Source organism: Puntigrus tetrazona, chromosome 10, assembly GCF_018831695.1.
Source record: "Puntigrus tetrazona isolate hp1 chromosome 10, ASM1883169v1, whole genome shotgun sequence".
In the NCBI taxonomy this organism is placed as follows: domain Eukaryota; kingdom Metazoa; phylum Chordata; class Actinopteri; order Cypriniformes; family Cyprinidae; genus Puntigrus; species Puntigrus tetrazona.
This window is the reverse complement of record NC_056708.1, coordinates 16,289,525-16,303,317: the sequence shown is the minus strand read 5'-3', so window position 1 is coordinate 16,303,317 and position 13,793 is coordinate 16,289,525.

Here is a 13,793-nt window from a genome sequence, read left to right as displayed (position 1 = left end):
GCTGTGCTAAGCGCGCCTGTTGACAGGTATGATATAGAGCGCATCTGCCCCCTGAGCCCTCTCACACACAGCAGACAATTGAGTGCGAGATCGTAATGGGAGCGGGGCCCCGAGGGCCCGGCCGCTGGGCTGGGAGGGCCGGGGTTCTCCTGTGTCATGGTTAGGCTGGTGTCAAGGTTTGAGTTTACGATCAACCCCCCCAGTCTTTTCTCTCTCTCTCTCCCACACACACACACACACACACGCTCTGCATTACTAAGCCATGTGCCTCACAGATCTCTGAGATTTCCCCCTTGAGGCCAATCCCTCGTAATCAAAATTAATTGCCTGTCCTTGAAACTGTAATCGGGTTTCACTTTCTCGCTTTTTCACTTCTGAGCTCAACAGGCTCAAATATTTCATGTGCATTGTGATTATTGTCAGTTTAACACAAACACTGGATGCTCGCATGAATGCAAATGGTTTGCGTGAGCCAATCTCGCAAATCTAGTAAAGAACATGGTTTTGTAGCATGGTGATATTTGATGACATGATAAAATAGCTTTACTGCATATCTTTACAAACAATCTCGTGAAAAACTATCCAGCTCGTATTTCTTGCCAGAAGAAATATTTTGCTGTTAAATGTTAAGTGGCACAGTACATTACAATATTATATTATATTATATTATACAAAAAAAATATAATAATATAAAATAATAAATGAAACATACACAATAGCTGGATTTTTAAAATTATATAACAGGCACGAATATATATATATATATATATATATATATATATATATATATATATATATATATATATATATATATATATACACAATTATATTGATGCCCCTAAGCCTACACTAACCTGTATGCATTTTCACCTCATAAAAAAATATGGAAAACTACTCTAAAATTAGAAAATGATGCTATTGAGCAATGCTGTTAAATCAAATGCTTAAACTTATATATATATATATATATATATATATATATATATATATATATATATATATATATATATATATATATATATATATATATATATATATATATATATATATATATATATATATATATATATATATATATATATATAAATTCTCCTGTTTTGATTAGGTTTTCTTTATACTTGCTCCTCCTGTCAAGACACGTTTTGCCCTTATAACCCTTTTTTTTGGATTTTCTAAATTAAGACTAGCATTATCTGCTGTGCAAACACAGCTTTGCGGTCCATTTCCTCCAGACTGGTTTAAGACTGTGAGTCAACATTAGCAGTCAACCGACGGATCGTATAACATACAACCGAGAAAGAAGCTCAACTGAGACTTTTAACAGGCTTTTCAATCACCTAGCCCCATTCCTTGCCCAACTTCTACTCCCGCGTGTCGTCAGACCGTCTCTCTCGGGACTTTTAGTTTGAATTTTCACCCAGCAGCTCGGTGCGCGCGCGCAACCGCCTCGCGGCCTGGGGGGAGGCTTTTTTGCGTAACGTGTGATTGTTTGTGGCCGTTTCCCACTCAAACGTTTAAAATAAATAAGCCCCCCCCCTCCCCTCTCCGCTTACTTCTCCCACGGGCTAGCGCACACAGTCCCATTAGCATCTGATTTGATACACATCATGTTAGTAAATGAAGGCCAAGCTAGCGAGCCCCCTCCCCTGCCAGGCCAATCGATGAAATGCTCCTCAGGTGCAAACATCTCTCCAGGGCCTCTAATCAAACCCCCGGCCTCCGCCAACCTCCTTATCAGAGCCGTGCTTAATTAAGAGCCATTAACATTCTTTCTCACACCTTGCTTTCAGCCGAGCGGCCCGGCGGGTTCCAGACCCCTTGCTGTCAGGCTTGAATGAGCAATGCGCACATTTATTCACATGCTGGCCCTGAGCCGGGTGGTGCCAGACCCCCGTCCCGCCTGCACGTGCAGCCCAAACACAGCCAGCGAGTCGCTTTATTGTGTACATCGCGGGCCATGTAATGTTTATTAATGCTTCGGCCATGTAAACCTTTGTTTACCGTGCCAGTAAAGCCTCTCGCCTCGTTTTGACAGAGGCCGGCGGTAATGAGTGTCCATCGCTCCGGGACAGCTGCTAGCGCTTCGCAGCACAATACAGCTGGTCCGCTCTAATTACCTCGGCCCCCGAGCCGGTCATCTGAGAAAAATGTAAACCATTCAGAAGGAAACAGTGAGACGGCTTCGGAGTGAGTTATTGATAATGTGGCGTGTAGCACTTCATCTGGATTTCTCGCTGCTTCCTGGACATAAATTCACTTGGACTCGAGTGCATAGCGTGCGTTTGCACGTAACCTGGTCGTCGTTATAATTGATTGTGCACACGTGGCCGCTTCTGATCGACAAATAAAAGAATTGTTTGTAATTTTGGTCACGCTTTATATTAGGGGGTCTATGTACTGTGTTGCAAACCGAGGTGGGATATGGCTAAGGTTAGGGACAGGTTCGGTGATATGGATAGGATGAAGAAGTAAGGGATGGGTCATCAGTATAATTATAAATGTAATTAAAATTACAGGTGTTTTTAAAACTATAAGTGCATTGTACCAAATGATTACATAGTAGTTAAGGTCAACTAATATAAAGTGGGAACGCGAATTTAAAGGATATTAATGTACGAATGATGGTTAACTCATTATATGCAGTTAATTGAAATTATTATCTTTAACAAGACAGCAATTTATGACGCTTAAAAATACATGTTAAATAAATTATGATATTAAGCATAAAGAGACTTAAACCTGTTTTTGTGACTATTAAGATTTTTACTGTATTGTCAATATTTTGTCATTATTGCAAAGGTGAAACAAATGTCAAAGTTTTATATAGTATAAGAAGTTATATTAGCGAGTTGGTCTTTAACAAGACGGATCTATAATCATTTATATTTAAATTCATGGTGAAAATCTAAACTGTATTTAAGAGTTAACAGTTTTTTTTTTATTATTATTTTCAATAAAGAGACTAAATGCAGTTTTGGGACTGTTAAGATGTTAACATTATTGTTTTCATATATTTATCCCTATTTTACATAATTAATGCAAAAATGCAATAGTAATGCACAAGTAAACCGCAATAAAAATGTTGAAAATAATAAAAATAATGTTACATTATTTAAACTGGGAAGTATATATATATATATATATATATATATATATATATATATATATATATATATATATATATATATATATATATATAGATAGATAGATAGATAGATAGATAGATAGATAGATAGATAGATAAATTGATTTTTGATTTATTAATAGATTTTTCACTCTAAAATGAACACCAAACTTATAACGAAATCTTAACTTTCAGTACTTATTGTTATATTTCTATACGATTTTATTTTAGGATATATTCTCATTAAAAGCGGAAAATGTCAAAATTGTAAATATTGTTTGTATATGTTGTAATAGAATGTGCTGTACTTCCTTTAATTTGTCAGATTCTCATGATTTTTTCAGAGAATACAAACTGAATATCACGTTATATAACATTTCAGAGAATACAATTTATGTTATAACAATTAGCAGCTAATTAATTAGCTGTGACCGCATCACACTTTTGATTTGCAATCCTGAGGCGTCAGCTTCACCTCGATTGGCTTTGACACATTTCACAGGGGACTTTTTACTACCCGTGGGTTGCGGCGGTCTAAACGAAATTGTTTTCTTTGACTGTGGTTAGCACTGCCCCTACAGCGTTTAATGGTTTATTTGGTGTGCTGAGAAGAGGCTTGTTTTTAACAGAGGTACTGCTTTTTACGGTGAGAGTTTGTGTCCTAATAGTACCTCATTTCCTCTCCACACTAGGCTGCTCAAAACAGAAGCAAACTGCTGAAGCCACACACCTCAGGTAACACCTCTGCTGTCCACATGTCCTATGGAAAGAGTAGTACAATAGGGTGGGAATGTATTTCCTATAATGTTATAATTTGATATTCTGTAGTGTTCATGGGGGGTTTGTAACAAAGTTAATAAAAAATACATAGTTAGCTTACCATGTATACAGAAAACGATTATAATGATTATTTAGTTTAATTTAACAATACAATGTATAAAAAATCTTCTGTCAAACAATGTTTTTGCATTTATAATATATAATATACAATTTTATTAAATGTATATTTTTGTGTATTTTAAAATGTAAAAAAATGTATATGTGTGTGTGTGTAATATTTTATTACAATTAAAATATGCCATTTAATATAATACTATAATATAATTTAAATTAGACTTTAGATTTTTTTTCTTCACGCTTTAAAAATAAAAACCCATGCTACGATTTGTTTATTATGATGGTTATCGGTATAGTTTAAAGTACAGGTTTTTTTTCTGGCATCCACAGCAGCTATTTACATTTTTTCTTTTAAAAAGAAAAGGATTTTATTGTAAATGTATTGAATAATAATTTATAATTTAGTAATTATTTATATAATACATTTTTAATTTTTAAATCATTTATAATATATATATATATATATATATATATATATATATATATATATATATATATATATATATATATATATATATATATATATGTAATATATATAAATACATAAAAATTATCTACTTTTTTTGTCGTTTTTGACTTTTGCTATTTTATATATTTTTTACACCGAATATCTGGCAACCACACTGAAATATAGGTATAAAATTTATTTTGACTGATGAATTGCTAGTCAGTTTTTACAAATAAAAGTAACAAGTAATTCCTTGTCAATGGAATCTTTTTTACAGTAATCAGATATCTTCCTCTTAATATTCACTACATGTTTTTACAATAGTATTATACAGAATATATATTTTATGTATAAAATATTAAATTCCATTATATTAATCGTTACTTCAGATTCTTTGCATTGTCAAAAGGTAACGATGCAGTCATACTTCAGGCTCCTAATTGTGGCGTAATGTGGTTCTGGTTAGTGATTATTGTCCAGAGGGACATTTTTTCCTGGTCTCAGAGGGCATAATCTAATGTGAGGATAAATCAAATCAAGCCTGAAGTGTGCTGGTGGTCAGACCTCTTGTCCATTGTTGGACTGACCCATTGATTCCCCGGGGAGCTCAACATGGTGGCAATTAGTCTGAACCCTTCCCCTCCCATCCATTAGTCAGTCCAAACAGCATCCAGCTCACCAGGACCCCCTTAATCATTAGCCTCTGCTTCAAACAGAAATCAAAGTCAGATCCCACACTTCCATTAGACAAGCCTGTTTAGTGGCCTAAATCCACTCCACAGTGTTTCTGGAGAGCATTTGTTCCTTTTACGACATCGCGAGGAACCCACTTGATCTGCGGCTTTCTCCGGGAGATCTGACACAACAAGTGGCCGGCGCTATCCAAACAGGTTTATCACACAGCAGCTTCGGCAGGCGCTCTCCAGCTGTTTGAAATACTGTGACACGTCCTTCCGCCTCACCCCTTCTCTCGGTTTCCTTGAGGAACAAAAGAGGGATTTCCTTTTGGACTGATATACGGCGTGGCTGGAGCGAAACGGCGAGAGTTATAATAGGAGATAGAATGTCTCTGGGCTATATGCCTGTCTCATCACATTAGCCCGCTGACCGCTGACAGACAAAACGAGACGCGACCATGGGGATTTTGATCCATTTCGATCTCCTAGGATAGATTACTTACAAATTGTGGTCTGTTACTGATTGCAGATTACGTGAAGAAAATTATAGGTAATGAAGTAATCCAGGTTACTCGTTTTAGGTAATGTATTCTGATTACTTATTAGCTAACTTGTTTTAAACTTACCATTAAATGTACCACACTGATATATAAAAAGCAGAAGGAAAACATATTTTATTTTTTGATATCAACATCATGAAATTAAATATACATTACACAATCAATTTGATAAAAAGTTTGAGTTGATAAAAAGCTAATAATTAAACATATAAATTTTCTCTCTCTCTCTTTCTTTCTCTCTTTCCTTCTTTATATATATATATATATATATATATATATATATATATATATATATATATATATATATATATATATATATATATATATATATATATATATATATATACTGTATATATAGGCAACAACATGAGTCATCACACTCAAAATAAATGTTTTTCTGTACATATTAAATGATTATATTTGTTATAGAAATTCTAAATGCACATGCATGTAAAAAAAATCTGAAAAAATATGTTATGTTTTTATATTTAAATTTTAGTCATGTAAATACATGTACAATTGTTCTAATTATATACTGCTTTTGTGTGTCTTTATATATATTTTAAAATAAATATACACAGTTCACGCACATATGTGAGCAAAAACTTTTATTTTGGATGCACTAAAAATATAAATATTTATCTCGTTTTTGCCTATTTGAAATGTAATTTGTAAATTATGCTATTTAATTACAAGTACATAATCTGATTACATAATCCAGGTTACATGTACTATATCTTGGATGACATCATCCTATTTGTAATCTAATTGTGTGATTTAATCTCGTATCCCAGAAGTCCCGGACGAATGAAAAGCTTTGTGAGCTGTTTAGATTTCCTTGTTCATTGCCGGTCGAAGGCCCAATGGAAGAGCTGAATACACACACAAAGAGCCCAAGGAGCTTGTGGGGCCCCTCGGGCCCCATCCTCCCCCCAAACTTAGGTGTCCACGACCAACTGCTACAGTCCACATAATTCCAATCCGGTTTTCACTTCCTGTTTGCGAGGGATGGGTGGTCATCAAACAGACACTGGCTTTACAGTAACAGACTCATAAATATTGCCCTAGGAAGTGAAGTCTGTAAATATTTGCTAGTAAGATGCCATTTACTGTTATTAATATTTGCCCGCCATCGTTTAAAGCTCACATGTCAACTCCAGAGATGCTAACAGGACAAAGTCTGTCAGAGTCCGTCTTGGAGAAAGTTAGTGACTAGATTCATCTTAATTAGAACAGATATTATTGGAGCTACAGGGATGACCAGCAAGCCGCTAAAAAAAAAAAGTTGTAAGCAATATAACATTTTTGGTATCAAAATTCACAAACATCAGCATAAGCCAAACAAAGAAGTTTGTTTGAGTCATCTTTCTGCAAGTGCCTCGAGTTTGGAACGTAAGGTCAGCGAACGGAGAGGAAGGGATATGACTATGACCTCCGCTGGGATAAACGGGGAAACAGAGGGGTTGTATTTATATACAATGGGCACTCAGCAGCCGCTGCACGCTGGGACTGAGAGCTTTCACCACCGCCTGGGGTTAAGGGTTAATAGCCTCTTGGAGTTACATGCATAGAGCACAGGTGAGAGGTCACAATAGGGAGATGAAGACAAACAGGTCCAAAGTTTCACTAAACTCAGCTCTTTTTAAATTAGAAAGGAATAAGCTGTGCTTTAATACGCATTTTAGGTGCGTACAGCATTGTGTTTATTAGCTTAAAAACTGATTATTAGTATTTTAAAATGTAATTGAATCTAACTCATCGTTGTAGATTACACGTGATAAGTCACTTTTTGCATCGAAATGTAGTTCTATAAGATCTATACGGATTTAATACAGCAGGTATGAACGGGAATAAAAAACGTAAACTCGTTTTATTGATATGAGCGTGTTCGCTGCGCATATAATTTGCAGTGTTCGCGTTTGTATGATATGAAATCGTGCGCGTGCGTAAAATACGCGTCTACCCCATGATGCCAAAGTGCATTTCTGCGTATTAACACCACGAGTTTTTCTTTTAATTTGGTGTACTATTTACATGCACATGAAATCTGGTAAACCGACTCTAGCTGTGACGCTTGCACGCCCACAGCAAGATACATCTCCTATAGCTCAGTTAAGTTTTCATTTGAAAATCAGAAATCAGCTATAAACGCGTGAAGTATAGAAACTGCGAGAGAACATTTTAATGGCGCCACTGCGTGGGCTGATCTTAAAATAATTTATTAGTCAATGAACAGTCATTAGTCAAGATCAGCTGCATAAAATGGCCAATTTTAGTTTAATGGCCGCATGTATTAAAGCTATTGAAAACTGGGCTGTGCCGAGCTAATTATTCAATCTAATTGCAGCCATGTCATGTCAACAAATAGTCTCTCTTTGCTCTACACACTTCCTTGCTCGGATTTAGAGATTGGTATCGCTATCGGTGCCTGCTGTAATTAGGACTTTCCTTTTTATGGATTACGAATGAGTCTCTGATAAAGGCTTTGTCTTATATTTGTTTTAAGGAACCAGTTTTTTTTCGTCCTTCTGTTTTTAGTCATCAACGAGAAAAACCACAAAGATTTTAATAGCTTCAAAATGTTCCATCAATCTTTGTCTTGAGCAGTTGGCTTGGAGTCTAGGTTAATGTCACTGCCTGTTTTGGTATGCGGTTATCCTCCCTATTTGGATGCACTTTTTGTGACAGCGAGCGAATTACTCAATGTAACATTCCAGATGTGAGTTTTGTCAAAATTTCCATATGCCTGTACGCTTCCAGTGCCTAAAACTCACACGGATCTGACAAGATATACGACTGCCGAGAAATTAGCAGAACAGACGACGTAGAAAACAATTAATCATCGCTGCCAAGCTGCGCGATGCCTGTAGCTGCAAAAATGCAAAGATTTAGCGATGATTCTTGGATTCTGTGTTGTGAAGGGTGTTGCAGCTTTATCTGATCCGTAAATGCTCTTGAAACTCAACGTTACTGGTTTGTGTCGGTAAATAAGATAATAGGCAATATAAGAATTTATACTTCTGACTTCTTAAAGATGGGTAAACTGGCTAACAAGCACGTTATTATGAAAGGCGACGTGCAAAGATTCAAAGATTCCCTGCACTGGAGTCAACATAATGGTGGACTGAGGCCGGGTCTAAGATAAGACTGTCTTGTCAATCAATTATTGTGGGAGGGGCCTGTGCAGAACTACGTCAGAACAAGCTGATTTGAGAAAGGAGAATTTAAAATAGCGATTTTAAAAAAAACACTGGGTGGATTTTTATCATTACCGAGACACATTTTTTGTTCAAACTACTTGTGAAGTGAATTTTGCAAAAATAATGTGTTTAAAAATACACATTATTAAGCACAATAAGGTCTATATGGGTTGGGTTTTTTTAAGGCTTTGAGAGTGTAATTGATTACAATTACAAGTTACCCTATTTAGCATGCAATATGTAGTTTAACTATATCTATTAATAACTATATCCATAACTTTATTACTTCATCGTGATTATATTTTAAACTGATTATATCGGATGCATTTTTTATTGCGTTTCTCAATTTAGATTTTCTGTATTTTTACACCAGTAACAAGCATTTCGATAAGATAGAATGACAAATAACAAAAAAAATGTAAAAATGCATATGAAAACCCAGTATGCAATGACCTTTCGTCTTGAAACGTTGGTGTCTCAATGTAATTTGGGAAATAAATCAATCATATATGTACGTGTGAAAATATTCAGATGAAGCCTTTTTGTAATCATTCATATTTTCAAGTGATTAATTACTTTTTTTTTTTTTTACTCAGTAACAACTTATAGTTCTATTTATTTTTAAATTAAATTACTCCCCAACACTGTTTGAGCTCTACGACACAGCTATGTTTCTCTTTTAAATTCGATTTTTTTTGGCTTTCAATTAATATGATTCTGTAAAATCTGCTACTATATTGGGTGAACGTACTTGAACATGATTAATGATGTTGGCCTATCTGCGACTGCACTTCCCAGCATGCTTTGCACGGGGAAAGCAAAAATATTGAAATAAAGTGTTATTTTTACGCTTTTGAGCGAGATGCGAAAAGGGGCGAGACTTGGTAGTGTTCAATTATGTCGGGTGAATCACTCGAGTGCGCAGCATTTTGCAGATTTTCCACTGCAATATGTGGGGAAAAAGTCTGCAACGGTGTCACAGAGTGTATCGTGCGTGCTATTCCTGTCTCTCAGATGCCGAAAAACAACCTAGAATATGAAAATCTCCTGGCCAAAACCAGAGAAACGGACATTGTGATGCTGTACGAATTAATCACCGCGTGTTATTCCATCTTCTCATAGGCTGCAGAAAGATTGCGAGGAAAAAAAATACCCTGAAGGATTAACATTCTCTTCTCACAGTGTTTCTAGGCAGCTGTGGGTTTGTGTTAAAGCGCCGAACTGCAGCTGCATTAGCTGTAACGGTACAGAAATATCCGCAATAATATGAAACAGACAGTTTGCGTGGCCTGCATACTTCGAACGGTTCCTAAAAACACAGATCCATACCTTTGATTAGATGTTGCTCAACTGAGTGTGTGCGAAGCGATCAGAAATGTCATGCTATCAGCGCTGTTGTCTCTTGAACAGGAAAAGCGTGTCTGCGTCTGCAAACAAACTTGATCAGGTGTAGTTAATGATTCTCGGCCCAGGCCCGAGTGGGGCCGATCTGTTAGAAGCGGCTATTAAGATCAATGCTCTGAATCTGTCAGGCACATGTGGTGCTTTTGCAATATTTGTGTAGTGTTGTGGCAACATGAAAATGCCTGAAGAGCATTATTTGAATGTCAAGTGTCGGTTGCATGGTGCCAATCTGTCTAGAGATGCATCTCATGCTAGAGAACATCATTTTCCCAGTGGCACATGCGATGATAACCAATCGGATCTGCTCTGGTGTACTGTGGTGCGTGTATTAATCTGCTGTCGGGATTGCAAAATGTCATCTGTTCTAATCTGACAAGCATTTGAGAGATTTAGGAGAATTTATATCATGAAATATGTTACGTGTTTCCAAGTACTTAACATAATCAAGCACTGTTGCCTTCATATATTATGCATGGCTATATGCTCATTGGATGCCCTTATATGTCTTTTTCAGGATCGGTAATTTTTTTGATCAGTTAAGTATTCCCAAATGTGCATTGTAAGATGATAAAAATGTTGTGACATTATTTCCTGAATAAATTACTACTGAATCGATTCTGTTTACTGAATTAAAAAAAATCAGTGCAGCCAGTTTAGTCTGATTCCTGAACAAATGACTCTTTCGAGATGGTTCATTTCAGTGATGAATCAGTTCCTTTTACTGAATCAAATGCATACCGCACAACCAATGTAGTTCGATTCTTAAAGAAAGGACTTTCATGAGCTGCTTCTTTTCGGTGAATGAAAAACGTAAAGTAACAGATTTTGAGTCCGATTTTTGGATGAATGACTTAATTGGTTACATTTACTGAATCAAAAACATACAGTCAATGTAGTTTGATTCCTAAATAAACGATTTCTCTTTTTAGTGAAGCAAAAACATACCGTGCAACCAGTTTAGTCTGTTTCAAGAAAGAATGACTTGTATGAGATGGTTCTTTTCATTAAATAAAAAAAAATTTGCAAAACCAGGCCAATCTTAAATAGGTGACTCTAATGAATCAGTTCGTTTTACTGAATCGAAAACATGCAGCACAACCAATGTAATGTAATTTCTGAAAGAAGGACTTCATGAGCTGGTTCTTTTCGGTGAATGAAAAATGTCAAGCAAAACAAGCCCTATTTAAAAAAAGGTACCAGCTTAGGACCAGCACATGACCAGATAAGAACCAGCTTAAACCAGCAAAGGACCGGCATAAACCAGCTCAAACCAGCATGCCAACTTCAAAACATCCCTAACCAGCATATGCTGGTTTATATAACAGGGAGTTGAGACTGATTCCTGAATGAACTTATGAGACGGCTCTTTTCAGTGAATCAAAAAATACAGCAAAATCAAAACGAAAGGCTCTAATGAATCTTTTTTTTTTTACTGAAACAAAAACATAAAATAGTATAGTCTGATTCACAAATGAATGAGCCAGAACCTAACTAACTACTAACTAAGCAGCATCTTAACTGGCAGTTTATTTATTAAAAATGAATAAATAAATATGAAAGAAAGGCTGTGAATATCAAGGAGATCTCATTTGTGAACAATGTTCCCTTCATGACAACAACTGTCGCTTGGTTTCAACCAGAGAAGAGCATTTCAGATTTATTTCACTTTTTTTTTATGCGTGCAACGCCCTAATGTTTTAACAGCTAGAAATAAAACAGAACGATGGAAGTCATATTGTGCTGACTGGCTCCGTCTCATTAGAGTTTTTACTAGTGCCTGCACAGAAAAGCTGAAGTAATGTTCACGTCTCCTCCGTGCCCAGAAATGCGCTGCGGTGTGAACAGGAGGGGGCTTTTCATGGATGTCTAATGCGGATTGTATTGCATTTTTATTTTCGTGCCTTTTACGAGCTACACGCACGATAATAATAAAGGACTAGCCAAAATAATCAGGTTTTTTTTAACGCAGTCTTATCTATTTTTGTCTTAACAATTATGTAAAACAGATCTGATCGCGTTTTAATCTCGGTTACGCAAAACAGACCACCATCGGTCGAACGCAGCCGTATCGTCTGGTCATGGTAATAGACGTTTAAGGCAAACGCATCTGTCGAATCCGGGCACCTACAGCGCTTCTCTCTTCGCCGGAGAATGTTTCTGTCTAGGGCCCAGATGACATCCATCTCAGGATCTTTAATGAGGATGTCTTCCACTGGAGACGCTGGATTCATGTGAGGCCCACATCGGTGAGGACAAAGGGTGAATTCTTCCCTGGCCGAGCGCGGCTAGAGGAAGTTAGTGCAGATGCCAGTGCAGATAACCGAGTGTGGGTTCGAGTTTCCACCAGCTGCTCGCACATACTTCTGCGTGCAACGGAGGGAGGAGTGTGTGAAACAAAACGTATTATGCAAATGTATTTTCGAATGGCTGGAGTGATGTTAATGGACAGAGTAAGATTTGTGGAATTAGGCATTATTATGAGAAAGGGGGCGGATCTGATAGTGTTTAATGTTCAGTTTAGTTCTTTATATATACACTGAAATTAAAAATATATATAAATGAATATAAATATTTAATTATTGTGTGTGTGTGTATATATAGTGTTTTATATACGCTAATACTATATATATATATATATATATATATATATATATATATATATATATATATATATAATGCTAATAATATATAATTATATATATATATATATATATATATATATATATATATATATATATATATATATATATATAACTTTTATTAGAGTTTTAGAGGATAAGTTAGTAAAAAAGTTAGTAAGTTAGTAGAAAAAAATCTTAACATAAAAATAACATGACAAAAATGCATGAGGGTTTTTTTTCTACCTGTTACACCACAGGATTATATGCTTATGTAATTTAAATGTAAAAGATTATTAAATATTTACATATTGATATAAAAGCATATCATATAGTTATGAAGTTATTTAAATATGTCATTAATTATATATATTAATTATATAGAATATATGTTTGCACGCGGTCCTTGTATTGTGAATAGTTCTTCCAGATGTATAAGGGTTTATTCTAACCTAGTTCCTCTAAAAAGGTTTTAATCTACTTTTATCAACCAATTTGGACTTTACCCACCTTCGTCCAAGTAGATTAAGCCATTGCAGTCCACATTAACTAATACTCTTCACGTCATTATACTTAACTAGTTTAATCTGCATTTGGCCAACCAGCTTCATCATAACATTCATACTGATTAAAATATCACATTTTTGGTTATGATGATTTATCACCCAGATCAGCACAAGACACTGAGTTTTTATGAACATCTATAACACTGGTCACAGAGAAGTTAAAAAAGCAGCACATGGTTTAGTAAAAAGCACTGAAGTGTAAATCAATCTGATATCATGACTAATTGTTTTAATAAGGCTTAGCATTCCTAAAACATTTTAATCCAATTCAAAGTAGACCACATGAGAACTGGACCATT